We start from the raw sequence: 27,381 nt of genomic DNA, 5'->3' as shown, positions 1-27,381 counted from the left end.
CACTTAAGAGTAAAGACTCTAGAGACAGGTGGCCTTGGCTAAAATCTCAGCTGTACTTCTTGATAGCTGCATGACTTTGGGCAAATCACTTAATCTCTTTGTCAGTTTCCCCAGTTATATAATGAGAATGAGAATGACGGTGTCTGTCTCACGAGTTGCTTTGAGGTTACATGAAACAATATCTGTAAAGCACACGGCTAACATGCAGTAAGGTTGGTGCAGAATTGGATGGTCGGGAGTGAAGAGCATGTGTCAGGATCTGGAAGTGGACTCCAGGGGCCTGAGGAGGCACTCAGAAAAGTTCGCACTTGGAGAGCTAGGAAAGGGAACTGTTTTTAGAGGAAAAGAAAAATTGTGTGCTGGAGTATGACATGATGAAAATGTATTTTAAGGGAAAATTGATGTGTCTCCAGTTCATCCTTCCTGGTCACTTAAATATCCATCCAGTTCCTGCCCCACTCATTAAATCAGCTAGGCAGATGTCTGATCGGCCATCCCAATGGGCCAAAGCATCAGCCTACTTTTTGGTCAGGTATTTCATTTTTAATCAGATGAACCATTGCAATGCCTCAATTGGTGTCTATGTAAAGTGCCATAGCAACTCCTGCAACTCCTTCCTGAGATTGTCACCCAACGCCGAGGCTGGGGTTTCGGGGGACAGGGGAAAATGACTGGCTCATTTACCCTTGGCAATTGCCCCAGGAATTTCTTAAGAGCAGCATGCTTGTTAAGTGCATCAGCTGTAAGCTAGTGATTTTATGATAAAATCAAAGATTTTTCTTTAACACACCTCTATGAAATTATGTAATCTTGGAGTGAGAAGGGACCACAAAACTAACCTAGTCTTCATAGCAATGAGAAAGAGATGAAGCCAGGTAGCTCTCTGGACTGGGAAGAAGTGTCCCGAACTTCATGTCCTAGTTTCAGGCAATTTTTTCCTCATTCTGCAAAAAGTTCTGTTTCCATTTACTTTGGGAGCTTCTGAGGAAAGTTTTATAATCCCTACTGGCTGCCGGAAAGTATAGAGAACACTTCCTCTCGTATACAAGCCCACACCCAACGCCAGGGAAATGAGGAGGAAACTGTTAAGCGTTGACTAGGAAAGGAATTGAGAGAGGTTTTCACAGTCGTGACTCTGCCATAAACTTGTGTAGCAAAACAAATCTCTTTTCTGGAGGATCCTGGGATTCAGCAGCAGAAAAAAACATTCTTGACCGTTTCATCCAGTGTTCCTTAAAGTGCGTTCTGCCAGTTTCCCAAGATATTTAAAGGTATCATATTTCACCATCCAGTAAATTTGGATATGATGGCTTGAAGGACATTAACACGTCTGTTTCATCCCGAGTTTCGGAGTCTAATACGCAACCCTTAGCAATGTGATTCACCAAGAAAGAGGTGTAAACATGAGCCACATTCCTGAGTTTTTATTGTTGTCCTGTTATGTTTTGTTTTTGTGAAGAACTCTTTTATTTATTTATTTATTTTTTATGAAATCATAGCTGTGTACATTAATGTGATCATAGGGCACCATACACTAGTTTCATAGACCGTTTGACACATTTCCATCACACTGGTTAACATAGCCTTCCTGACATTTTCCTAGTTATTGTGCTAACAACATCTCCCAGCATTTGTGTTCTGTGAAGTTTTAAGACTTACTGATTTTTGTCTAATACTTTAGTTTACAGAAGAGGAAGTTGAAACAAAGTCACTATCAAGTTCATGGCTGAACTCAGCCTCCAGCCCATTTCTCCTGAGCCTTTCCTTCAGAGTTCTGGAATGAAAATCAAGCAGGCTAAGATATCACTTGGTTGGAATTGTCTGCATGTTTCAGGGAAATTATTTTTTTTAATATGCGTATATTTTGTTTGATCTCCTCGGGTCAGTGCTCCTGTTTGCCCCTCTTTTTGTTACACAGAGGCAAGCAGCCATAGAGTATCTGTTATAGTATAGTCCTCTGCACAGGAGACTCACAGGGAAGGAAGAGGAATACTTAATTTCTATTACTCCTGCACAAAATGTGCCCAGTAGAAATGGCTGTACCACACAAGGTGCCACCAATCTCTCAGTCACCACACTAGGCATTTTGCATTTGTTTCAGCTCACAGCAACTGTTTTGTTGTTCCTCACAGCAACTGTTACTAGATTTTATTATTTTACTTTTGGGGGTTTGTTTTGTTTTGTTTTGTTTTTTTTGAGACAGAGTCTCACTCTGTCACCCTGGGTAGAGTGCTGGGGCATCATAGCTCACAGCAACCTCAAACTATTGGGCTCAAGCAATCCTCTTGCCTCAGTCTCCCAAGTACCAGAGACTATTGGTACCCGCCACAACTCCCGGCTGTTTTTAGAGACAAGGGTCACACTCTTGCTCAGGCTAGTCCTGAACTTCTGAGCTCAGGCAATCCACCTGCCTTGCCTTTGCAGAGTGCTGGGATTACAAGCATGAGCCACTATGCCTGGCCTTATTATTTTACTTAGAATGAGACATTTAATGCCTCTGTGCTTTAGTTTCCTCATCTACCAAATGGGGATAAAATTCCCTGGGGTGGTTGGGAAGATTGGATATGATTATATAAGCACCTGTCCTCATGTCTGGCATACACTAGGCAATTAACACACAGTCATTCACTTTTGGGGACAAAATTTATATTATGTGGGATATTATAAAATCTTGCTTTCCTCTCTCCCCACCTCTAGCCAAGGAAATTAGGCCATAAACAACATTTTAGATAGTCATATGTTTTGGTAAAGAGGCAATAGACCACATTAGCTGGCTAAATCCAGAATGACTCTCCAGGACAGCTTCTTATCAAGATGAAATGGAATGTGATCCTCCATGCACATGAAGGCTCAGGTAATTTGAGTCTAGTGTTTAATCCGATATGAACATCCTTTGTATGAAATCTCTGCCATCACCACTTTAGGAAAATTAATATTTATATCAAACATCTTCTGTAATGAGATATGAACCTTAGCCCACCAACTTTCTAGCTCAGATTTTAGATGTGTGTTCTCATGCTTCTGAATAATTTATATATCCAATTGGAGAAATAAAGTAGATGAACGATTTCAAAGGAAGACATTGAATCAAAGCAGATCGCTAATTATTCCCTTTTCAAGGTATCTTGCATTGGGGGGGAAAAAAGACTCTGAAATCAACATGCCTCGTAGGTCATTTTGAATATTAGTTACATTTACAAAGCTTTTTATAGGCTAAGCCACGGAAAGTAGGGGACATAAAGTGATTATATTTGGGGACCCAGTGTTTATATTTAAAAAGAAAACACAGCAGCTCTCTAGGGTAATTGGGAAGGTCTTTCAGAATAGTTTCTAACCTCTGTATGTTCTTCCCTTTTCCGTCATATACCCACTCCTCCCTTCCCCTTTCTCCATGTAACTTGCTTTTATCCTTTGAGGCTTAGATCAGGTGCCACCTCCTCCAGGAAGGTTCCCGGACTGCTAAGTGGCTTCAGGGGTCTTTCACCATTACCCTGGAGCTTATTCTGGAATTATTAGTATGTGAGTCTGTCTGCTTCCCTCAGTTGCAGCACCCTCAGGGCCTGTGCAGTATCCTTTTCATCTTTTTTTACCAGGCACAATGACTATCACATAGTGGGTTTTAAGATTATATATATAATTAAGAGAATGAAAATAAATCCTGGGACATTAGGCCCCACTGCTACATCGTACAGCTGGGGAGGAACAGGTGCCTTGGAACTGATGGACCCACGGCTACCAAGGCCTCTTGCAACAACTTGTTCTTCCATACTGAAGAAGGACGGCAGGCAGAGGAGGCCTCACCTGCCTGCCTGGGGAAAGTTCCGAAATGGTTGTTGGGAGGATGTCAGGTCCTTTTTCTGCAGTGAGAATGACGGCTGAGTTCACATCTTTGAAGCATTCTTGCAGCCTCCAAAGTGCCTATTCCAGTTATGGGCAAGTTGTAATAACACCTCACCTAAATATGTATCCTAGTTCAGTCACTTATCATTCTGTGTGTCTGTCTCATTCACTGTCCTAACTCAGTTTCCAATCACCACTGTCTAGCAGGGTGCCTGGCACCTAAGCTGAATGCTGCCAACAGGCTATGAATGAAGACTGGGCTTCTTAGCGCTGTTCTTCCCATCTCCCTTGATTTAATCCACATGGCAATATTGTGAGGCTGATAGGACAAAAGTTATCCCATTTCACAGATGGGGAAACTGGCCATCAGAAAATTTTGAGAAGAAGCTCATTATCTCATAGCTGATGAAGAGAGACCAGGACTCAGGCCCCCAGGGCTCTGATGCTTAAGCCTTGCCCCTGGCTCACAGCTCTGTCTACTCTTTATTATAGACTAAGAATGTATTTGCCAATTGAAGAGATGAAGGGACCTACCAAGATGCTTTTCCCAGAAAGAGTAGGATCATAACAGGAAACGACTATTCATCGAGTCCTAAAGATGAATACTCAATAAATGGCAAGCACTTGATACAAGTCACCCTAACACACCAAACAACCACCAGATAGCTGCTGTTTGTGATTGCGTCTCACCTATGAGGAATGGAGGCCCGTATATTTATCAAACTTGTGCTTGACCACAGAGCTGAAGCCTAGAGGTGTGATTTGAACCTAGGAAGTTGAAGTTGAAAGTCCCTACTCTTAGCAACTCAGCTATATACTTCCTCCCCTGAAAGACCACTTTTCTTCTAGATTGTCTTTGTTTTCTAGCAAGTCAATGTTTTGTGAGCACTTTTGACCTTGGACAAATTACCTATGTCACCTGGGTCTCTGCTTCCTGATTTGTGAAATGAAGAAATTAATACCTACCTTTTGGAATTGCTGTGAGAATTAAATGGTCATACAAGAAGAATGTGCTTTGTAAGCTATAAAGCATTATACAAATGAAAGTTATTATTGCCCAGTGAAAAAAAGCAACAAGCTATTGTAATAATAATTCTATTGAACAAGTGTTTATCGAGTTCATACTGTGGGCAAAGCATGATCAAAATAAGCAAAATAATTCTATTCATCACTGAACATAATGCTATTAAATTTCCATCAAGAGAATCTGCTTCTCCCTGTTTCTTTTTGTTACAAACCTGCTTGGTGAAATTACCTCACAAGAAAGAAAACAAAACCAGGTAAAGCAATCTTGTTTAAAATTGCGCCTGCGATTGCAAGGTTGTTTATTATTTTCTAACTGTTTGCAGTAATGCGCCATCCTGCTCAAAAGCTTTGTCTACCATTATTGCAATTTCAGACATCATCTGCCCTCTTTGGAGAGTATGTCTGTAAACTGTTCTTTTCTCAGTGGAATAAACAAAATGGATAAACCAAAAGCATATTTGAAAGCTGCAAGAAAGAAATAGAAAGATCTGGGGACTGTCGGGATTGGAAGTCAGCATTCTTGGTTGGGTCCGATTCTTCCCTCTGCATCCAGGCTCAATGACCTTGAATAAGTCATGTGTGTTGGCTGGGCCTCTGTTTCTTCTGCAGCAAAATATAGCAATTGTAACTTTCAGTTTACAAAATCTTTTGCACTGTATAAATGTGAGTTCTTGTTATAATGTTGAATTGCCAAGAATATTTAGCATCTTCTTGAAACTATTTGTACTACAGTTAGAACCAGGAATTTTATTTTATTTATTTATTTTGCAGTTTTCGGCCAGGGCTGGGTTTAAACCCATCACCTCTGGTATATGGGGCTGGCGCCCTACTCCTTTGAGCCACAAGCACTGCCCCCATGAACCAGGAATTCTAAAGGCACAAAGTCAACTTCTGGGTAAACTTATATATGGCCACAGTACAACAGCTGACATTTATGGAATGTAACTATAACTAACTATGTAACTAACATATACTAAATGTTTTACATGTGTTATCTTATTGGCTAAGGTTCTTTGGTTCTTTTTTTTTTTTATTTTTGGGGATTCATTGGGGGTACAATAAGCCAGGTTACACTGATTGCATTTGTTAGGTAAAGTCCCTCTTGCAATCATGTCTTCATTGGTTCTTTAAATTGAAAGAATTCCAGCAGTCTGAAATAATACATATAAATTCAGGTGGCTTTTAAAAAGATGTAAAGGGCATATGAATAGGATAAATCAAAGCAAGAGATAACTGGAGAAAAAGGCCTATTTTTCCTCCATAAGTATGTATTGAATTGAAGTCTTTCATTACTGTATAGCCGCGAAGAGGAACAAAGCACATCCCTGCCCTACTCCTAGTACGATGAGAGCTGAAAAAGACTCAGCAAATGCTGAAGGAGCACTGCAGAAATAATTTTTCCTGCCTGGGGATCATAGAAGGACTTCAAGAAGAGGTGGCATTTCACCCAAAACTGAAAGGCTTAATAGGATTCCACTGTGCTGTTTTTTTTTTGGAAGCACACTCCTCCCACTTTTGTTAAGTCCAGTAGAAACCCCACAGGAGTCAGTGGCCGATGAGAACCAAACCCATTGGTAACTAAACCGGGGCCCTCCACCCAGAAGGTACCTCCAGAAAGCAAAAGATTTCACCATCCTCTTATAAGAAGGATCTGAGTCCCACCCTTGTATTTATGCCAAATTTCTCCTTGAATATGTCCAGAAATTCTTTAAGATTTAGTTTCTAGCCTACAGAGCTAGAAATGAGTTTCAATAATCTTAATCATTCTCATCCTTTTGTAAAGTCTGAGATGTGTCTTGACACATCACAGGTGGTATGAAATGAAAGCTTTTTTTTTTTTTTTCTTGAGACAGAGTCTCTCTCTGTCACCCGGGGTAGAATGCCATAGCTTAATAGCTCACAGCAACCTCTAACTCTTGGGCTCAAGCAATCCTCTTGCCTCAGCCTCCTGAGTAGGTGGGACTACAGGCGTGCACCACCGTACCTGGCTAGTTTTTCTATTTTTAGTAGAGACAGGATCTTGCTCTTGTTCAGGCTGGTTTCAAACTTCTAAATTCAAGCAATCCCCCCACCTTGGCCTCCCAGAGTGCTAGGATCACAGGTGTGAGCCACCGCACCCTGCCAAAATGGAAGCCTTATCAGTTGACATCACTTACAGACCAGGTGCAGACAAAGATGGAAGATATAAGGCTGTGAGTTTGTACAAGGGTGTCAAGTGCTGTCTCCCTGCTATGGGATCTGTGGCAAATGGGAGGGGACACAGTGGGCAAGACAGAGGTGAAGAAGTGTTTCCGAAGCCTGTCCTCTGCACGCTGCAGGGCAGCGCCCAGCTCAGAGTTCAGACGAGGCCATGACAATTGGAGCAGAAGTGGAGGGAGGGGGCTGCACTGTGGCTGTGTGTTCACACGCGCAGCTGCTCTGCGGGCCGTCCAGAGCTGCACGCCGTTCTCACGTGTGCACTGACCCTGGGCACTGAGTGGAGCAGGCCGTGGGGATGCTATGTGGGCAGTTGGTTTTTTTTTTTAAAAAACAATGCTGAGTTTTTTCCCCTTTAGCTCCATATTGAAAGGTTTTATCTCTGTGAAGCAGTGCTGAGAAACAGCCTAACTTGGGGAGCCAAGCAGGGATTGGGGCTGGTAACTTCCACCCTTTTCATCCTGGACAGTCGGAGACAGTTCGGCTGGCCTGGGAATCTCGTGGGCTCAGCTGCCTCACCACGTTAGGCTGTCAGCCTCATGCGAGAGGGGTCATATCGAGCTGTGTCTGTGCTCCTGGGTAGCGAGGTGCCTGGCACTGGCAAGGTGCTGCAGAATTGTTGGCGAAGGGGAGAATCGAGGCTGCATTTCATCACTTCAGCTCAGCGTAGAAAGACAGCGCATAGTTTTTCTCCCTGTTCACTGCTCAGCGTCCACTTCAATTCAGCCTGTCTGTTTTCTATTTGTTAATGCCCATCCTTAAGTCTCACCTCTGGAGCGGCTGTCTGACGACACCGTTGCCGCCCGTCCTGCCGGGGTTATGCTATCAGTCCCTTCTACCTTCAGGCTTTGGAGCCAGGAGAGAGTATAACCAGGTTCCAGTTTTGAATGGTTTTAATGGGTTTACATCTCGTTTACTCACAGCAAAGAACAGGGCCGTGGCTTCATATTTTACACTGGGGATAGTCATGGGGTGTGGAAGGAATCTGGGCTCGAACTGGAAGATCCCAATATGTAACCTGGTTCTGTTCCTTAACATTTATTTAACATCTTAGCCAAGCCACGTAACTTCCCTGAGCCTCAATTTTCTCATCTTTAAAATAGGAAGAAACAGTGCTTGCCACAGTGGAATCATAAGGATTAAAGGAGATTGCTTATATAAAAGTGTTTAGTGTAAATTATGTATTGTTGTTGTTTTTATTTACCCCTGACAGAGACCGGCACTAGCTGGGAACGTCATCTATTTTTAGTTACTATTTATTGAGTGCCCGGGGAAATGAACCGTGGAGAGAGAGAGTATTTTGCCTTCCAGAAGCAACTCCTATAACTCTTTTGAAAATGTTGGCGTTTTGCCGTAAAAAAGGAAAAAAATGGATTTGTTTCTCTTAAATGGATGGTGCCTAGCAGAAGTAGAAAATATTTTTTTATTCAATTTTTTTTTTTATAACATCTGTCATTTGTTATTTTTGTGCCATATTTGCCTGGGAATGAAAAATAGGGTTCTCTGAGGAGTCTTGTTTCCTTCTATCCTCTGGAAAGAACTTGAAGCCGTCTCCTTTTCACGTACCTTTTTGGCTATCTGGGCATCCCAAGCGTGTCGTGCGTGACCTTGTTGTCTTAGCTGTCTTCACTTTCTCCATGGATCTCGAAAGTGACGTCCTCAGAAGTTGTAACGCTGAAAACAGAAGCTCAGCCAGGATGTCCCAGGAGAGCACCATCCACCCCTGAGATGCTCGTGGACATGGTGGTGGTGCTGCCTGTGGACAGCACAGAAGCTCAGCCAGGATGTCCCAGGAAAGCGCCACCCACCCCCAGGGATGCTCATGGACGTGGTGGTGCTGCTGCCTGTGGACAGCACAGAAGCTCAGGCAGGATGTCCCAGGAGAGCACCATCCACCCCTGAGATGCTCGTGGACATGGTGGTGCTGCTGCCTGTGGACAGCACAGAAGCTCAGGCAGGATGTCCTAGGAGAGTACCATCCACCCCTGAGATGCTCACGGACATGGTGGTGCTGCTGCCTGTGGACAGTACAGAAGCTCAGGCAGGATGTCCTAGGAGAGCACCATCCACCCCTGAGATGCTCGTGGACATGGTGGCGGTGCTGCCTGTGGACAGCACCGAAGCTCAGCCAGGATGTCCCGAGAGAGCACCACCCATCCCTGAGATGCTCGTGGACATGGTGGTGGTGCTGCCTGTGGACAGCACCGAAGCTCAGCCAGGATGTCCCGGGAGAGCACCACCCATCCCTGAGATGCTCGTGGACATGGTGGTGGTGCTGCCTGTGGACAGCACAGAAGCTCAGCCAGGATGTCCCGGGAGAGCACCACCCATTCCTGAGATGCTGGTGGACATGGTGGTGGTGCTGCCTGTGGACAGCACAGAAGCTCAGGCAGGATGTCCCAGGAGAGCACCACCCACCCCTGAGATGCTCGCGTATGTGCTGGTGGTGCTGCCTGTGGACAGCACCGAAGCTCAGCCAGGATGTCCCGGGAGAGCACCACCCACTCCTGAGATGCTCGCGTATGTGCTGGTGGTGCTGCCTGTGGACAGCACTCATGCCGTTTCTGGCACCCACAGGCAGCTTTCCCAGAGACCCTGAGGCCCACTGCCCTGCCTGTTAATCCTGCCAGTGCTACTGCAGCTCCTGCCAATACCCAGCTCAGGCACCAGCCCCGACTGCTGGGGCTGCAGGCAGCAAGTCCGCCAGGACCTCACTTGGCACTGGCCGGGTGCTGCCCATGATGTTTTTGGAAATGGCTCTTTTTGGTTTCATTTTGTTTCCTCATGCAATTGCAGCTGCCCTCCCATGGGACACAGGACAGTAGGGGTAAGGGGTGGCTGTGGTCCATTCAGAATCACACTCACCCTCATCCTAGTCTATTGGCCTTCAAGCTTCCCTCGGAATGCTGTGTCTTCCTGGAGGCTCCTTGGTCTCTCCTGCACGTAACCCACATCGTATATCACCTTTCCCCTGGACCTGCGCGAATCCTAGAGTGAGCCCAGCCTGAACTCAGGGTGGGATCCTGCCACAGTCCTGGCTCTTTAGTGTCCAGCTGCTGAGAGAACCTATGGCCACCATCAGCCAGGTGAAAAAGGCAGGAAGCAGATTCCATCTCCTGGATTAAGAACTAGGCTGATAGATTCCTTCTGGCTCCTTGGGCCAATTCACTGACTTTAACTGATCCTGGCTTACGCACAGAGGTGACCTCACGATTCCAGGTCCCATCGCCCAGACTTAATAGATGACCTTAGGTCCCAGTGTGAGCTGCCTTGGGTTTGCCAGGAAAGTACCCCTTGCTTGCACCGATTTTTTTCCGTTCTCTAAAATACAGTTCTGTCTGTATTCCTTTTTTTCTAATACAACTTCCTAATGGAATGTGTATTTTTGGACATGTCGGGGAGGGAGCACTAAGGGAAGGAATTTGGAGAAAGAACGCCTTTCCTCCCCTGGCAGTGAGAAGGCTGTTTCTTCTAACGAGCTCTGCTCTCGGTAGTTGTACCCTGAAGAGTCTTCTCCGGTCCCTCATCTTCTCTTCTGCAGCAGCCACGATGTAACAATGTTCCCCCTGACAGGAGCTCGGGCAAGCCTCTGTCCTGGATGATTGCCAACCCGGTGTGCTGGCCAATTGGCACCACCTGCATACATGCCAGAGTATAGTGCTCTGTCCCCAGAGAGATGAGCTCGTCAATGCCTCACTCCTGCCAACAGGAACCTTGGAATACATATTTCCCTTAAAAAAGAGAGATGAGAGCTCCTATTTTTCCCTGTGACATGTGCAGTTTATACGATCCTGACTTTGGATTTTCAGGGAGAGGGTGGGAAGGGAAATGATGTTTTATAGGTCATCTCTCCACTCCAGCACCGAATTGCTTGATTTTCTGGGTATATTCAACTACAGCCTTCTTCCCCTCTGCTCTTAAGCCAATCGGCTCCTGGCTTTTTCTGCTCCCAAGCCAGAGTATCGGCTGTTTGCTTTTTTGTTGTTGGTTTATTCTATTCATTTTGCTGGTACCAGGCATCTGTAACATCCACAAGCTGTAAACTCCATGGAAACTGGCGCGCCTGCACCTTCCCCCTAGTCCTGGACCTAGGTCACTGTCAGCGGGAATTCAGACCACACTGGGCGTGTAGCACCCTTGGCCACAGGGTCTGGGGTGCGGTTTTAAAGTGTTACTCTTGTTGCTGGAATATTTCTAGACTTCCACAGGGACAATCATTGGGAATGATTTCTTGCCCTCTGGGAAATACAAGGAAGCAGCCATCAGGGATTCTGGGCCATGCTGTTTAATGCGCGCAGATTTATGGGATTTTTTTCCCCCACCTGCAAGTTCACCCATTAAGACAATTTGTATAGTCCCTGGCCCCTGTGCTCCCTGTGGTCACTGTGGCCAGCTAGGTCTAGACCAGCGGTCCCAGCTCTGGTTGTATAGGAGAACGTCCCAGGGGCTTTTAAATGCTCCATCTCAGACCAGTTAAATCAGACTTGCAGGGTGGGACAGAGTGGGCTGAGCCCCAGGAATTTTTAAAGCCCCCCCAGGTGCTTCTCTCTTGTGTTCCGTGCACGTTGTCATCCTTTTGCTTTATAGGAATTCTGTGACAGCTGGAGGACCTTGTGTAAGTGTGTGTATGGTTTTCCCCTCCACAGTAATGGACAGCAGACTAGCTGTGGCAAAGGCCTCAGTTTTATGGTTTATAAAGCTAGTAGGAGTGATGTATTTATTCTCATTTTATAGAACCTCTGTCCCCCTTCCACCAGTACTCCCTTTTGTGAAATAGCTGGCCGAGGTTAAAGATGCCAGATTTGGACAGCAGCACTGCGTGAGGCCCTCACTGGGCCAAGACACTCAGCCTTGTTCACAGAAGCATTGTCCTCTGAAACAGTCCCTGAACCTTCACGTTGACAATGTAATCCTCTTGAAACCCTGATTGAGATATAGCATCCCTTTTAAAGTATGACCTTGATTACAGCAGAGAACAAAGTGCCTTGAAAGAGTGACTATAAGAGCCAGAACGAGATGTAGTAGAATCAGAATTGACATTCCTAAGCTAACTTAAAATGTGAAAAAGAAAAGAAAGAAATTAAAGAAGTTAAACCCTAAACCTGGCGGTGCATTTTTAAAATTTCCCACAGGATATGGCAGTCCTCCTCAGCACCCTGGTCTTAACCCCTGACATCCTAGCAAGGTCAGCTTCCTTTCTAAACCACTAGTTGAAGGACTAAGAAGATGCCGCTGGGCATCGCTACTTGAATGTGATTTAGAACATGAGATCAGCAAAGATAGATACAGGTACCTGTCTCCTGCTTCCTTGATTTGGGTGAAGCAATTACAAAGGGGAATATGTGCTAAAAATAGAAAGTTGTTCTATTTTTATTTCTTCATTCTACAAAGGTAGAAAAGAAAATCTAATAAATTTGACCTTTGGTGAGCTGCTATTTCAACTCTAGTATCAAGCTTCGTAGGCTTGATAATATTATTACCCTTATTTGTTCCAGAATATGTAAGGGTTGTGTCTTATTCTCTGTCCTTATACGCAGCCTCCTGGGTCCTCCCCAGGCCCATCCCGGGGCATGTCTTTATTATCACTTTTGTAGAATAGGGAGATTAAAGATAAAGAGAAAACCTAAGTGTTTGTGTGTATATGTGCGTCATGCACAAGGTGTTCTAACAGCCAGACTCCGCCTATTATCAGCAACAGGAAAATTCTTTTAAGTGATAATCTTATAAACTGATTACGGGTCACTGCTCACATGAATGTATGCCTGGGGCTACATCCCCAATTTGAAGGATAAGACAGGAGAAACCTAAACACACACCTTTTTATCCATGGACAAATAATCGTAGAGCACCTTGCTTAACACACCTAATTAGCCTAGTGAATAGAAATGTTAAACAGAAGGTGGGCTCTTGCTCTTGACAATGAGCAGCAGAGGGAAGAGCAATGCTTTTGGATTTGATCTGACATGGCTGTACATCCCAGCTCTGCTGTACAACCAGGTGCCCTTGGGCCTGAGACATAAATTCGCCGAGACCCAGACCACAGCTAATTGCAAGATTTGAAAGAGCGACTGTGTACAGAGTCCCTGCCCATTATTTTAGGGGCCCCATAAATAGTTATTTTTACAATTAGCTATGGCTTTGCTGATATTTTCCATTTTCAGCCAGATCATCACGTGAAAAAAAAAAATCCACAGTTTCAAAAAATGAAGAGAAATCTTCCCAAGATATTATGGATTAAGTTTTAATTCAGCCTTCTAGGGAGGGTTTGCTTGAAGACTCAGCAGGTTTTATGCACAGAAAATTTGCCTGCTCACTGGACTGTTGGGTGGTGCAGAGATCAATAATTCACTTTGTAAAAGCTCTGCTTTGGAAAACCATTGCTGGGTGACCACTGCCATGCTAGCCACCAGTTTCCAGTTCCATGTCCTTTCTTTTCAAGGGCAAATGTTTAAAACCCTTCCTTACCTCCAGGATCTTTGAAGAGATGAAAAAGATAGATCAGGGATGAGAGGGAGGTCTTGGGTTGCTCATGCTAACATGTGGAATGACTCATAATTGCATAAGAAAAGAGATCAAAAATTCCTTGTCTTGAGATCTAAAAGTTTTCTTAGAATGCAAAGTGAGCACTCACCAAGGAACTAAAAATAAAATAGATAAGTCACTGGAGATCTTCCAAGAATACCTCTGGGTGAGAACATAATATAAAGTGGCTTCTACATCCAGGCAGAGAAATCAGTCTTGAGAGAGCCTCGTGGTGAGGACCCACTGTTGACAATGCCACTGGTAGCCTTTCCCCACAAGTATATCTGGTCCCTCCACCCCAGTCTGTAGAATAATGATTGGAACTAGCTCATTTGGCTTGGGGATGCTAAGGAAATACCAAGAGATCAACACAGTAAAGAACTTTGCGGCTGCAAAGGATAGCACAGTTGTATCATACAGAAGCTTTAATCGTCATTTTGCCCAACCCCTCCACTTTAAGGACAGGGAGCCTGAAGTCCAAAGAAGTGAAACCACTTACTTGTGATCACACCGTTATTTTAGTGCCTTTTAGATTCAGCTTGAATTAACTAGAAGTTGAATGGAAACTGACAGGGCTTCTTAGCCACAGTGGTGGTATAGCTTATCACAATGCCATACAGATTATAAACTCTTGGTCTCCCCCAGTTCAGGCTCACAAGTTTAGCTTATTCACTTTTATCTCATGAGTATGACTTGTTTTCCTACACAATACCAGTTTTCTTAGAGAATAGGACTTCTGTTACATAGGAGGAATAGTTAAGGCCACTCCCCTTTGTTAACATTTTTTCTTCCTTTTTGTTCTTTTTTCATTTATTAAGATATTATTTACATGTGGTAAAATCCATCAATTATAAATATATAGTTTAATGAATTTTGGTTATTGTATACAATCATATAACTACTAACAGAATCAATACATACATTCCTAGCCCTTAAAAGTCCCCAGTTTCCTCCCCAAATCCTGGTCTCTGGCAACCAAGTTGTGCTTTCTGTCACTATATTTTGCCTTTTCTAGAATTTTATGTAAATAAAATCATGTAATGGGTATAGTCTTTTGTGTTCACCTTCCTTTACTGAGTGTAATGTTTCTGACATTCATCCATGTTATTTATGGATGAAATTCACTTCTTTCTATTGCTGGAATGATATTCCACATAGCATGGCTATACAATTTGTGAATCCATCCACAGTTGATGGACATTTGAATTGTTCCCAGTTTGGGGCTATCAGAAATCATTTAAGCCAATAGTTTTATTTTATTTTATTTTATTTATTTTGAGACAGAGTCTCACTTTCTCACCCTGGGTAGAGTGCTGTGGCATCATAGCTCACAGCAACCTCAAACTCTTGGGCTCAAGTGATCCTCTTGCCTCTGTCTTCCAAGGAGCTGGGACTACTGGCACGGCCACAATGCCTGGCTCTTTTTAGAAACAGGGTCTTGCTCTGGCTTCAGCTGGTCTCGAACCTGTGAGCTCAGGGCAATCCACCTGCCTCAGCCTCCCAGAGTGCTAGGATTACAGACGTGAGCCACCGCACCTGGCCTAAGGCAATAGGTTCATTATTGATTTCTTTCATTGACCCAGCCTCTAATTTTTAGGATCTTATATTGTTTACCATAACTATTGTAGTGAAACATTTTTAGAAAGTGCTTATGGGGTGGAAATGCTGGTCCCTGATCCTCCCATCTGTGACATCGGAGGGAAATCTGTTCATCTTGAAGTAGCAACGCTAGGGCCCAAAGCTGACATGATGGCCTATTTAGCGTGCTATAGTGTTGTTTACTGGCAGGACAGAGTGCAACAAAATGCAGTATCCAGTGTTTATGGTTCATGTACTAGAGTGGTTTTTTTTATCTTGCCTTCTAGAAAGATGTGCACACACAGTTTTCCAGCCATTCTAAGCTCTGGAGATGGAGAATTGGGGAGCTCAGTGAGCAACACCATCCCACATTAAAGCCCGCGCAGGCATCAGGCTAGTGTAGCCACTTGGAGCAACCTGGGAAGACCTAACAGCGGAGACTCTCCTGAAAAATGTGCTGTCCCCTGGTTATAATTCACTATAATGAGTGGGGAACAAAAGGTTGTGAAGGGGAGTGGTGACTGATGGCCGACACGGCCGCCCCGTGCTGCAGCTGGCACGGCTCCCGCTGGCGCAAGGCATAATATATTATAGCCCCAGGTCGCGTAGTGGTAAATGAACACTTACGGCCGCTATGGCAACTGGATTGATTATCGCTGCCGCCTCAGGACCGGCCTGGCCCAGTGTTACAAGCGAGCACGTGTGTGCCTGCCGTCTTCTAGCCAGAAGAACGCCAGAAAGGCAATTTGTACAAAATGACGTCTCCGATGACTGAGAGTCCCTCCTCTCCAGCCCGCTGTGTCCAGTAGGGAATTTGGGCCAGGCTGGCCCAGATGGTTGGGCCACTCAGACCGAGAGGCAGAGCCACAGTGCCTGGCTCCCAGCGAGAGGGGGTAACTGTTTGTTGCTACAATAAAATGAATTGATGAATATATGAATGAATGAGGAGGCCAGCAGATGAATCCTGAGTGAACTGCCGAGAACGTCTCCGGGACAGTGTTGAGTCGAAGCGGGAACTGAGAGTGAGGAGGCCAGCGAGGGTGTCAGGAGTGGCGATGGCCAGGTCAAAGGTCGGAGCCAGCAGAAGGACCATGGCAGGATGTAGCGAGTTGAAATGGACTGATGGGCGATGCCCTGATCAGGCCTTTGCTGGTGACAGGACTTTTTATATGTTGCATGGAATAAGCCTGATTGGTGTACGAAGCGGGGCATGAGCCGTTTCACTTAACCCACAGGTACTGCTTGGAATTTACACAAACATCTCAAGTTTTTTCAGTCACCAAAGAAGCAGCAGCAGTCCATACAGCCCCGGGCAGTTCTAGGCACTTTCCTATTAGCATTCTAAGTGCACCAATTATCATTTTTATTTTTCCAAATATTTCATTAAAATGTTAAAAACGAGTTTTGTCCTCCTCTGGCTTTTATAAAGTGATCTAAATACGCACCTGGATCTAGGGTGGAGAGTGGACAGCCTTAATGATGGGTGACCTTTCTATTTTGATCAGCAGAAGAACTATCATTTCGAATTTAAGTGTGAAGATATTTGAACAGTTTGCACGTGACCCCCAGGCTAGACCATTCACAGTGTCAAGTAAGGTGGTCAGCGGCTTCTCTGGGATCTTATCTGAACACAGCATGCGGCCTTCCACTTAGGAGCCTAACTGGCATGATAATAGTGAACATCTTTATTAATTATGGGAAATGGAAGGATGTGGAGAAGTGAGACCCCCACGTTTCCAAGTTTCTTTCATTATTGCCTCCTAAGGAGATTTTTTAGACATTGTTTTTCCCCTCTGTCCTCCCCATTAGATTTTAATACCACAGAGACACTCTACATTTGCTATGTACTGTACATATGTATATCTGTGCTTTATACATAAAAACAGTATAATTTTTTTTGTTCCCCAAAACCGATTTTCATCTCTTTGGGGGCAATATCAGCTCTGTTCAGAAGGCAGGAGCTGGAGAAACCTGGGTTCAAATTCTGCTTCTGCTTATTCTCTTTGTGTAAACCGTACCTTCCTCTTCTTCACCAGCAAATACAGATAATAATATCCATCTCATGGAGTTCTTGGCACATAATAAGCAAAAAAGACATGTTGCTACACTCACTGTTCATGTTATTTATATTAACGTATGTTTTAATATATAGTATCTTCACTGGTCCTACCCGTGAGCCTCTGACGTACGCAGGCTTATGTAACATTATCACAAATGCCGTCGTCCCCACTTGGCTGATACTATCACACATGGACAGAGTGATTGGGTGATTTGCTCAAGGTCATGCAAATTGTTAACAGTAGTCAGAGCTGAGACTTAAACCCAGATGTTCCGGTTCAGAAGGCTGTTAACTGCACCTTGCTGCCTGTGATGGCACCAGACATTATTGAGCTGGGAAGACCCAAGTTGGAGTTTGGGGTGTTGGAATCACACCCAAGAATGGGCTCATAGGACCAATCACACAATTTTTGTCCACAGTGGGTAGAAAACAGAATTGTCAAGGCTTTGAACCGATGGTCACACCCAGCTTCAGGAAATCTATGATGATCTTATCTTGTTCTGCTTGATATCTCACGCCGTAATGAGGCAGGATTTCCCTAAGTTTGGAAGACCTTAGCTTTCCAACTGGAAGAGGATAAGTGCTTTCCTCATCAGGATAAAGGCCTTATGAAATGAACAGTTATAATCACACAGAGGGGAAGTAGTACTGAGCTACACCCATGTTCAATCAAGCTCTGTGCTATCTAGAAGAATTCAGAGACCGCCCACCCTAGGTCTCCAGCCCTTGGTGAGCTCAGTGGAAGGTTACATGGCAGAAGGGGCAGCCTGAGTTCCGGTGTCAGAATTTGTAGGTTCTAATTCCAGCTTTGCCACTTGCCATCTGCGTGCCCCTTTTCCTCATCCATTAAATGGGTTGATAATAGTGATACATCTTTGTAAAGTTCTGATGATGAAATGGGATAATCCAACACAGAGAGTCTGTTCAGTGCCTAGAACACAGTAAGTAAATGTTTGCAGTTGTTATTGCTGGAATAGAAATATCAGATACACACTCTTCCTTCCCAAGTGTAACATTACTCCTAATAGCTAGACCTTACATCAGCTCAGTACTACTTATTGAAATAGCTTTATTTGTGTGCTTTCAGATACACAATTCTTGGCATCTGGAGATTTCTATAATAATACCATCTTCTCCCGTCCCCTCAACAAAATGTCTACCTTATACATTTCATCAGTATTAACCGCTAATTTTTCTAACCAGCTAAGAGGTACTTAATTCTCTACATAAGAAAAAGATGAAGTGTTGATGACAAGGCTTGTCGTGACAGCCGGGTCACAATGGTGCTTGCTGGTCACTGCTCACAGTGGCTCTCTGGGGAGGATAGAGGCGCAGTGATCCACGTTTGAGGTGCCAGGTGGTGACAGAGAAAATGCCTAAGTAAACATTTTCGCTTCTGTAGCTCCTGTGGGTGAAGCTGGACAGAGACGGTAGACACTGTTTGCTAGAAGCTGCAGGCTAGCACGTGTGTCAGGGTGCCCTCTGCGTCTTCGTCCAGACTGTTTCTGGAATGTTCTCTGCGCTGCTAGTAACACCGGATCCCTCCATCAGAGCCACTTCATAGGTTGCCTAGCACCAGGCTAAACTGAAAACTGGCCAGGAGCAACCTAGTTTGTTCACACTAAGAGAGGGCTATTGTGCGCAGCCAGAAGGAAAACCGTAAGAAGTAAGGCAGGTCGTGTTGCTCCCAGAAGTGAGTCTTCCCTTTACCCAGGAGGGCTGCCCTCATGGCATACAGACCTCAGAGACACAGCTCCTGACCTGGCTGGGTTTTTTTTTCCTGCAACTTTGCACAAGGGCTCTGGTGGTTTCCTTTGTGTGCACACTTCCCCATGGCTAATATTACCATGGTGAACCTTGACACTGGGAAACTACAGGGCAAGCCCCCTGGGGAAACGGTTGCAGGTGACCCAGACACATCAGCTGGTAATGGATTGAACAACATCAATCTCAGTTTACCCAGCTCAAAAAGATTTGGATCCAAACTTGTGTTGCAATCATTGTCTTCTGTCCCTGGTAAATCAGAATGTTCTTCAAGAAGGGCAAAGCTAACTTCCAGAAAGGACACACATCTGAGAATGACCTGCCTGCCCCAGTCTCAAAGGGTCATGTTTTGCTGACCCTCTGCACAGCACTAGCTGGTGAAGTCCCCCCCACCCCCCCGGCCAAAGCAGTGAAGGAGGAAGCTACCAATTTGAGTCTGATGTTTTATTTATCTGTGCTGGTAACTTTGTGTGTGGTGTGTTTCTCTGTTTGGGCCTCAAGGCTGGTTAAGTAAAAAGTGGGAAACATAAATAAGGAATAGAGAAGGCTGTCCATTTATAGACTCTCAAAGCTGACCTGGTTTTCTGTTCCCATGTAAGCATTAGTGTTGCATTAGAGTAGTACGCAGCCGTAGATGTTTCTGCTGGTGCATTTGGTGGTGTTAATCAGGTGAAACATATTCATGTTCTATTTTTATAATAAAAATTAAGAAACCTCAGGCCACAGCAGGGTCACTGGTTGGCGGTGGGAAGACCATGACCATTTTCCTGAGATCATGTGAGGTCACCGTGTTCCTTTCTGCCCTCCTCCAGTTTCTGGTTATTATTAAACAATCCTTTGTGAAGGATTAACTCTGGCTTTCCTCCCAGCGAGGCGATGTCTACACAAAGCCAGAATATCCAGCCAGTTACAGGGGAACGGTTTGTTTGGTGGAGAGCAGGAACAGATACCGGCTGGCAAGCCAATTCTTCACTTTCTGATGGCTTCCCTTGGCATGGACACAGTCCTCTGTAGCACATGGTGTAAATGCTCCCAAGCATCTTTTTATTCATTCATTCATAAAATATTTCCTGAAGGCTCCCTGAGGAGGTCATCATTTCTAAAATGAGGATAATAATAGTGGCTACCGCATAGAATTACGTGGATTAAATGATCTAATAATGTGTAAAGATTTTAGAACAGTGCCTGGCACACAGTTAGGGCTTAGTAGTCAACAGAAGCTTGGCTGTGGAGTCCGCATTTTATTCAAGGAACAGGCAGTGGGGCCCCTAGTATAGGTAGACTGTCTCCCTGCCTCTGGGCAAAGCCCCATTACAATCTATGGCACAGTACAGATTGTAATGGGGCTTTGCCCAGAGGCACAGAGACAGTCATATTTCTTATCCAACCACTGATGGTTTTCCTTTGCCTTTCTTGGGGCAGCCTCGTACAGTGGTTCTCAAAGTATGGTCCCTGGACCAGCAACCTCAGTATCACCTGGGGATTTGTTACAAATGTAAATTCTTGGGCTCTATCCCTGAGGTACTAAATGGGACACTCTGGAGTTTTGGCCCAGCACTCTGTGTTTAACCAAGCCCTCCAGGGCACTCTGATGCTGGATAAAGTTTGAGAATATTGGTCCAGTCTCTAGGAGGAAAGTGGAAAAATGCTTTAGCAACGTCTTCCTCTTCCCTCCCTCATTTGGCCTCCACTGGGCCATCGTGGGGCAGGTGCACAAGATTTAGGGATGGCATCCCTGCAGGAGACAGGCAACAGCTTCCTGGTTAGCTAGTCACACGGAAGCAGGAGCCTTGTTAACACAGATCAGGGCTGCCTGTTGAGCCCAGAGAGACCAAATCTCAGCTCTCCTCCTGGCTCACTGCCAAGAGGGCAGTGTGCCCCACCCTTGTGGATGCATATGGTGTGGGGCTGGGGCTGGGGCTGTGCTAAGTAGGTGTTTCTTTACCAGAACCACCGTCAGCTGCAAGACACCAGTGCGCCTCTCATCACATTCAGAAATGAGGAGCCCAACCTCCTTGGGCCCTGTCAAGGCAGATGCTGCATCTGGCTTGTAGGAGTCGGCATGCACACACCCAAAGACATCCCATGGCCCGCAGAATGGATCACACCAATGCCTCTGCCTTTTCCCATATGAGAAGCTTGTGGCTGGGCTGGTTTTTATTACTGATGTGCAGCCACCTCTGGGATGAAATACCACAGCTGCAGATAATTTTAGAACATCCGTCTAGATTTTCCGAATTCATTCATTTGTTCATTAGAACAAATTTGTATACCCTGTCATGACAGGAAATTAAAACAGGAGGAGGACAACGTCTGCTACCCCTCTCGCTTAGGGAGTGTGCCATCCAGGAGGAGAGAGATGTCATTCACACAAACACCTGTGATTCAGAGCAGTATGCTATATGTGATAGGAGGGTGGCAGAAGAGATCAAAGGGCTTGTTTGCACAAGAGATGAGCTGGGGAGGGTGCATGGGGGAGGAGGTGGCAACTGTTCTGAGCTTTGAGGCATAAGCAGAATTTCAAGAGGCAGAGAGAGAACATCTCAAGTAAAAGGAACAACAAAGTCATGGGGGTGGGGAATGCATAGTACAATGAGGAAAAAGTGAGTGGTCCAGTTGACCCAGAACATAAGCCACAAAGAGAGTAATAGAGGAAGCTGAGGCTGAAAAGATAGACTGGGATTTGAATACCAGGCTAGGGAGTCTGGACATGATTTCTTAGGCAGGGGGAGCCAGGGCAGAGTTTAAGCTAGGAGAGTGGTGTGAGCGCATCGGGGCATAGGGCTGAGGATGGAATTAGGGTGGGAGGTGTCTGAGGCCCACAGTAGGAGATTGCTCATGATCACAGCCCTAGGAGACAACAGAATCAAAACTAGCAGAGGCATTCTGTGTCAACAAGTCCTTGAGCATGGGAGACACCCTGGAAACTCCTGAGTAAGGAGGAAGAGTTAAAAGGTTGCCTGATGTAGAAAGCCAGCAGAACTTTTCAGAAATTGAGAGGCTGGAGGGCCAGGCTGCTGAGTGAAATCAGCTGCTTTTCTGGTTCACTCTTCTTGGTCACTTTTCAGAAAGAGCATTCCTCCCTTTACAGATGAACACCAGAGGTCCTTAGTATCGCATGCCAGCCCAAGCTCAGGGCATCTCTGCCATGCCAGGGAGTCTTGGCATGGGGCTGGGCCATGGGCTTGGTTCTCCTCTGAGTCAGAACCACCTACTGAGTCATTTGCAGGAGCTGTGGTTTCCTGGGAGGTTTCCCAACCAGTTACCCACCCCGCCAAATGCCCCTTAGCGAGCAAGATCTGAAGGGAACCATACATTCACGATGCCAGGGCTCTAGGCAAGCTCAAGTTGCATATCTCGAGCTGTTGCATTAAAATTGTTTCCTTGCACCACATGGAGAAACTTGGCACTTGATGGTAATACATATACAAACACAAAACTTTTTAATGTACCTCTTAGTTATTTGGTCATAGGAAGACCTTAGTTTCCCCAACTGTGAATGAACAGCTGTGAGTGAGCAGTAATGGCATCTGAAGGAATCAACGGTTCCTAGTGGTTTCTCTTTAGGAAGGTCCAGAATGACCCAGCCCTAATGTCAGGTGAAAGAGTCTATAAGAAACTACCTTGGAATTCGGTCCAAGTCCAGTCATGGCACCCCCATGTCTTTACTGCTTCTCAAGCAACGTTGCCTTCTCTGAGGGTAATCAGTCATTAGTGACTTCCCGTCGTTAGGGATCTTGGAAACTTCAAACACCATGAAATCAGAGGGATCCCAGAGTCTGGTTTCCAAGGTGACTTCAAAGGCATTGGTATTTCTGTGCTATTCCAAATAGAAATTACCCCCGTTACCTGTCCCACCCCTGCTGGATGAGAAGTTTCTCCCCTTTCAGGGGGAGAAAACTCTCTTGGTTCAATATTTTTCTAGAGATTGCTTTGAGAATCCTGGATTGGGGGGGGGTGTTAGAGTGCTGATTAGGTACAATATAGGGGTGTATGGCACACCATTTGGGTTCAGGACATAGCTACAAGAAGGACTCTACCTAGCAAATTCAAATATTGTGATTTGGTTGTTTGTATGCTTACATTAACATGAAATGTAAAAAAAAAATTTTTTTTTTAAAGAGAATTCTGTATTAGAACAGGTCCTATGATACATTCCAGATTCTAACTTCTGGCATCTGGGTTATGTTTAGTTGGGTGAGTAAATATTTAACTGGAGAACCCAGCCAGCTCCATTTGGGTCCGAGCTATCACCATACGGCAAAAGAGCTTGGGGAGAAGGCCGAGACTTTTGCTGGACGGTGTCTCTTCTTTCCCTGCCCTTACATTTGGTTATGAGGCATTCACAGTGGCCAGGGACCCGTGAGGGCCTTGCCTGTGACACTCCCTGTGTGCAGGGGGAGGCAGTGCAGCCCTGTGCAGGGCACTCTGGAGCATTCCGTCTTGGCATCAGACATACACCTTTTGATACTGGTGCCTATTTTCTGGAGGCAAAACAAGGCCACTTGATGAGATGAAAGGAGGAATCAAATGTCGGAGACTTGAAAGACTCCAGGAGTCTGGGAGATTGGCAGCGTTCCCCTCTGGAAGCCAGAGCGAGGCCTCTCCTCTCCCCAGCTATTCCCCCTGCAGCCATAGGTTGGGGTTCTGCTTCTCCAGGAAGCCAAAGGAGTGAGAAGTGCTTGGGTGGGAAGGAGGGCTCGTCTAATGTTGGCAGGTGGTCCAGTGGAGGCTAGTGGGCTGCCTTCCCTCCTGTGACAAAGGCTCTGTACCCCTGGGCAGCAGGCATCCCTGAGCATCAAACCCACTTGGCCTGCCAGGCCCCACCGGCAGGCCTGGAACCTCTCTGCTACCGTCAGACACACCTCTGCTTTCCCAGGTGGAATTTTCTCACAGGCAGAGAGTTCCTCCTCAGACCTTTAAGCAATTGCCTTTCTCTCCTGCCTTTTAAAATATCTCTGTGTAGTATAGTCCCACACAAAACACTAGAGAAAAGGAACACACATGCTCCTTTACCCCAGAGAACAGACCACTTTACATTTTCCAGGGCCACCTGCTCCCCTGACATGAAGGCTTAAGCAGCACTTAGGGTCCTCACCTAGGCAAATGTGAGGCCCTTTCATTTCAGAAAATACTGGGTGTGTCCTACCAGGCCCAGCCGCTCGGCCAGCTCATGGCTCTCACAGTTTCTACAGGCCAGCAAGGGCATAGGTGATCACAGTTACCACATGCTAAGTGTGACCATAGGGATGAGTCTCATCTCATCATGGCAGAGACAGTGGGGATCCTACCTTGGAAGAAATTCAGAAATCTAAGTTCTTCCAGTGAATTGGGCACAATGAACTACTGGGCCGTCTCATTCATTCCAAAGTGGGGAAGGAATGGCTCATGTCTGGAAGAGTTCACCTCATAAAGACTCCTGACATCTTGCATCCTTTATAGCCTCACAGTGGGCCACTTGGTGTTGGGTCACGCGTGTATTATCTTCCTTCTTTGTATTGGGAGGGAAGGCAGCTGGTCCTAAGGGACCAGGGCCATATCTTATTCTCAAAGCCATTCCCCACGGTTCCACATAGAAGGTGCTTAAGAAATTGGTTCTTTCTGTCTCTCTGTTCTTGTAGACCTTAGCAATGGAGGTGGGAGGATTTGCTCCTCCCTCTTCTTGTTTGTAAGTGACTCCATAGGGCACACCCTAGGGGCTTGCAATATTTCTTAGATGTCAAAATAGGGGGAAGAGAGAGGAGACTGGTATATCAGGTCTCATGGGCATGCTGAGTTTGTTAGTGTGTATCTATGCCCCAGAATTCAAATATATGGAGTGGCAGGGAGAGCTGCACCACCCAACATGGCAGCTACCAGCCACAAGGTTGCATCCATTTAGATTAATGGAAATCAAATAAAATTAAGAAGTTCAGTTCCTCTCTCATCCTATTTCAAATGCTCAATAACTACAAGAGAATAGTGGCTGTAGTAACTGGACAGAACAGATAGAGGACATCCCTCCATTGGTGCCAAAAGTACAAATGGATGTGCTAGAGACTGCAAACAGCATGTCTTGGCCCAGCCCACAGTAGGCTCCACAAACTACATGCATCTGAAGACAAGAGGGCAGAAGAGCTTGTCAAAGTACAAATTCCTTGGCTCCTCTCTAGATTTCTAAGGTTAGAGTCTCCTGGGGGGATGAGGGGAAGGGCCTGGGAATCTGTATTTTAGCAAGCATGCCAGAGGGCTATTAGGCACACTCATATTTCAGGATCAGTGCTCCAAGGGAAGCCAGCAGTTGATAGCCAAGGTGGAAAACCTCCTGGTAAAGCGACTTCAGACATTTCAGGTATCTCCTAGCATTTTCTACTCTAATGTAAGATTTTCCAACCCAACATTTCCAAGAAATGGGACTGGGGCTTCCAGAGTGGCAGCAAAGGGAACCATCTCAGTAAAGCCAGGGCTGTTTTTCCTTCAAGTAGTAAATAATGAAGAAAGAGGCTGTCCTAGCCTTATCTCCCTCTCTCCTTTTGCAGAACCAGGAGGATGGAAATAACCTCATTGCTCTCCTTGAACATGTTTGAATCACAAATACCTTCCTCTAAAATAAATGTATTTCCCGCTGCCTTCATCCCAACAAAGACCAGCCGGTGATGAATACCAGACTTCATAGCTTATTTGTCAAAGCAGCACACCTGTGAGGATTCCTGTGGAAGATAAATTTTGGCGTGGGGGAGGGGGACCTGGCAGAGGAGGGACCTGGCCAGGAATAAATCTTAACATGTTGCACCAGACTGTGAACGAGGGCGTCTGCCTCACGAGGCTCGCCCTCCTGACAAGGCATGATAAATTACCCTCTTTGTTGACACCTTCATTGGGTTATTTATGGCTCATTAATTGAACCAAAAAGGGGCCTTGTAGACCCAGCAGGGGCAGCGTACAATGCTCCTCCAGTGGACCCAGTTCAAAGAGAAGAACAAAGGCGGGAAGGAGAGGAGGGGGCACACAAGTGTGTCTGCTCCTGGACTTGAGACACTCTTCACCAAGCAATTCAAGATTTAAAAAATAAAATAACCTCAGCTAGACATCTCTGGGGATGATTAGCTGTGTACCTCATACCCCATCCTGTGTGCTGTCTGGAATCTTCCAGAAGAGCTGATGCCTAGGGCTCTGCGTTACTGGCACAATGGCATGAAAGCCATCGGAAGCCCCAGACACAGTTCCAACTCCCCTTGAACTTGCTGTGCAACTGTGGGGCAGTCACTTGATCTCTCTGAGCTTTTGATTCTTCCCTGGAATGTGAGGATAAATTGAATCAGATAAATTCAGAATCTTTTTTCAATTCTAAAGAGTCTAAGAAAACAAAAACAGTTTGCTCCCTCACTGCCCGTTGTTTTGCTTTAACGCCTCTATTTGATTAATTAGTTTCTTTGGCAAGTTGTGTTCATGGAGCTCCTACCATAGGAGTCTATCGGGTTCTGGGGAAGGGGGTACAGGCATACCTAGTTTGAGTGGTTTGGTTGTTGGCGTCTGTGAGTTTCCAGTCTAGAATTTTGATTGTATTTTCAGGAGTTTATTAGTACTTCAGGTTGAAATTAATCCTTAAATTAAGTAGTTATAGGGTAGTTCTTTGGAATAAATTCTCATTTACTTGATAAGAGAACAGGAAGCACGTCCAGCTGTTGTGTGTGAAAGGCTATTTCTTTCGGGTGCCGCTGGGATCCATGAATAACTTAGAAAAGTGCCAACTGTTTTCCCTGTTGCTTTGGCCTTCTAGAAGTTTCTGTCTTGTGGAAAAACTCGTGAATAAAGGCAACGGCAGCAGGATTTCATTCATTTGTCTGACCTAGTCATGCACATGTTTTTTATTCCACAGGATTTTATTAAAAATTAATTTCCATTTTTGTGTTAAGGTCTGCACTTGCAAGATAAATGGGACAGAACTCAAGAATCCAAGGAAATTACACTGTGGTGAGAATGGTAACATATTCCACAATTACTGAGTGCTGCTGTAGAGTCATTCCTAGGAGTCGATAGGGACATGGGAGAGGGAGCGTAACTCTGCCTGGAGGCTTGTGAAAGCGTTCTGGATACTTAAATTGGGTTTTGAAGGAAGAGTAGGAGTTTTCTGAGCAGAAAATTGCAGAAATTGCAGAAAATTGTTCCAGATAGGGCAAAGAGAGATTGTAAGTAGTTTAATCTGTTTGAAGTATAGGGTGCATGTGAGTTTAGCAAGCAAAAGAGGGTAAGGCTGAAACAGGGGCTAGCTCTTACTGGGGTTCAGGTGAGACGCAGAGGAGCCTGGATTTTGTCCTGGCGTGCATGAAGAACATTTAAAGGGATTTATTCAGGGCCAAGATATGGTCAGATCGGTGTTTTGGGAACATCCTCTGGGGCTCTACCATGCAGGACAT

Source organism: Nycticebus coucang, chromosome 6, assembly GCF_027406575.1.
Source record: "Nycticebus coucang isolate mNycCou1 chromosome 6, mNycCou1.pri, whole genome shotgun sequence".
In the NCBI taxonomy this organism is placed as follows: Eukaryota; Metazoa; Chordata; class Mammalia; order Primates; family Lorisidae; genus Nycticebus; species Nycticebus coucang.
Note: the sequence above shows the minus strand (reverse complement) of the source record.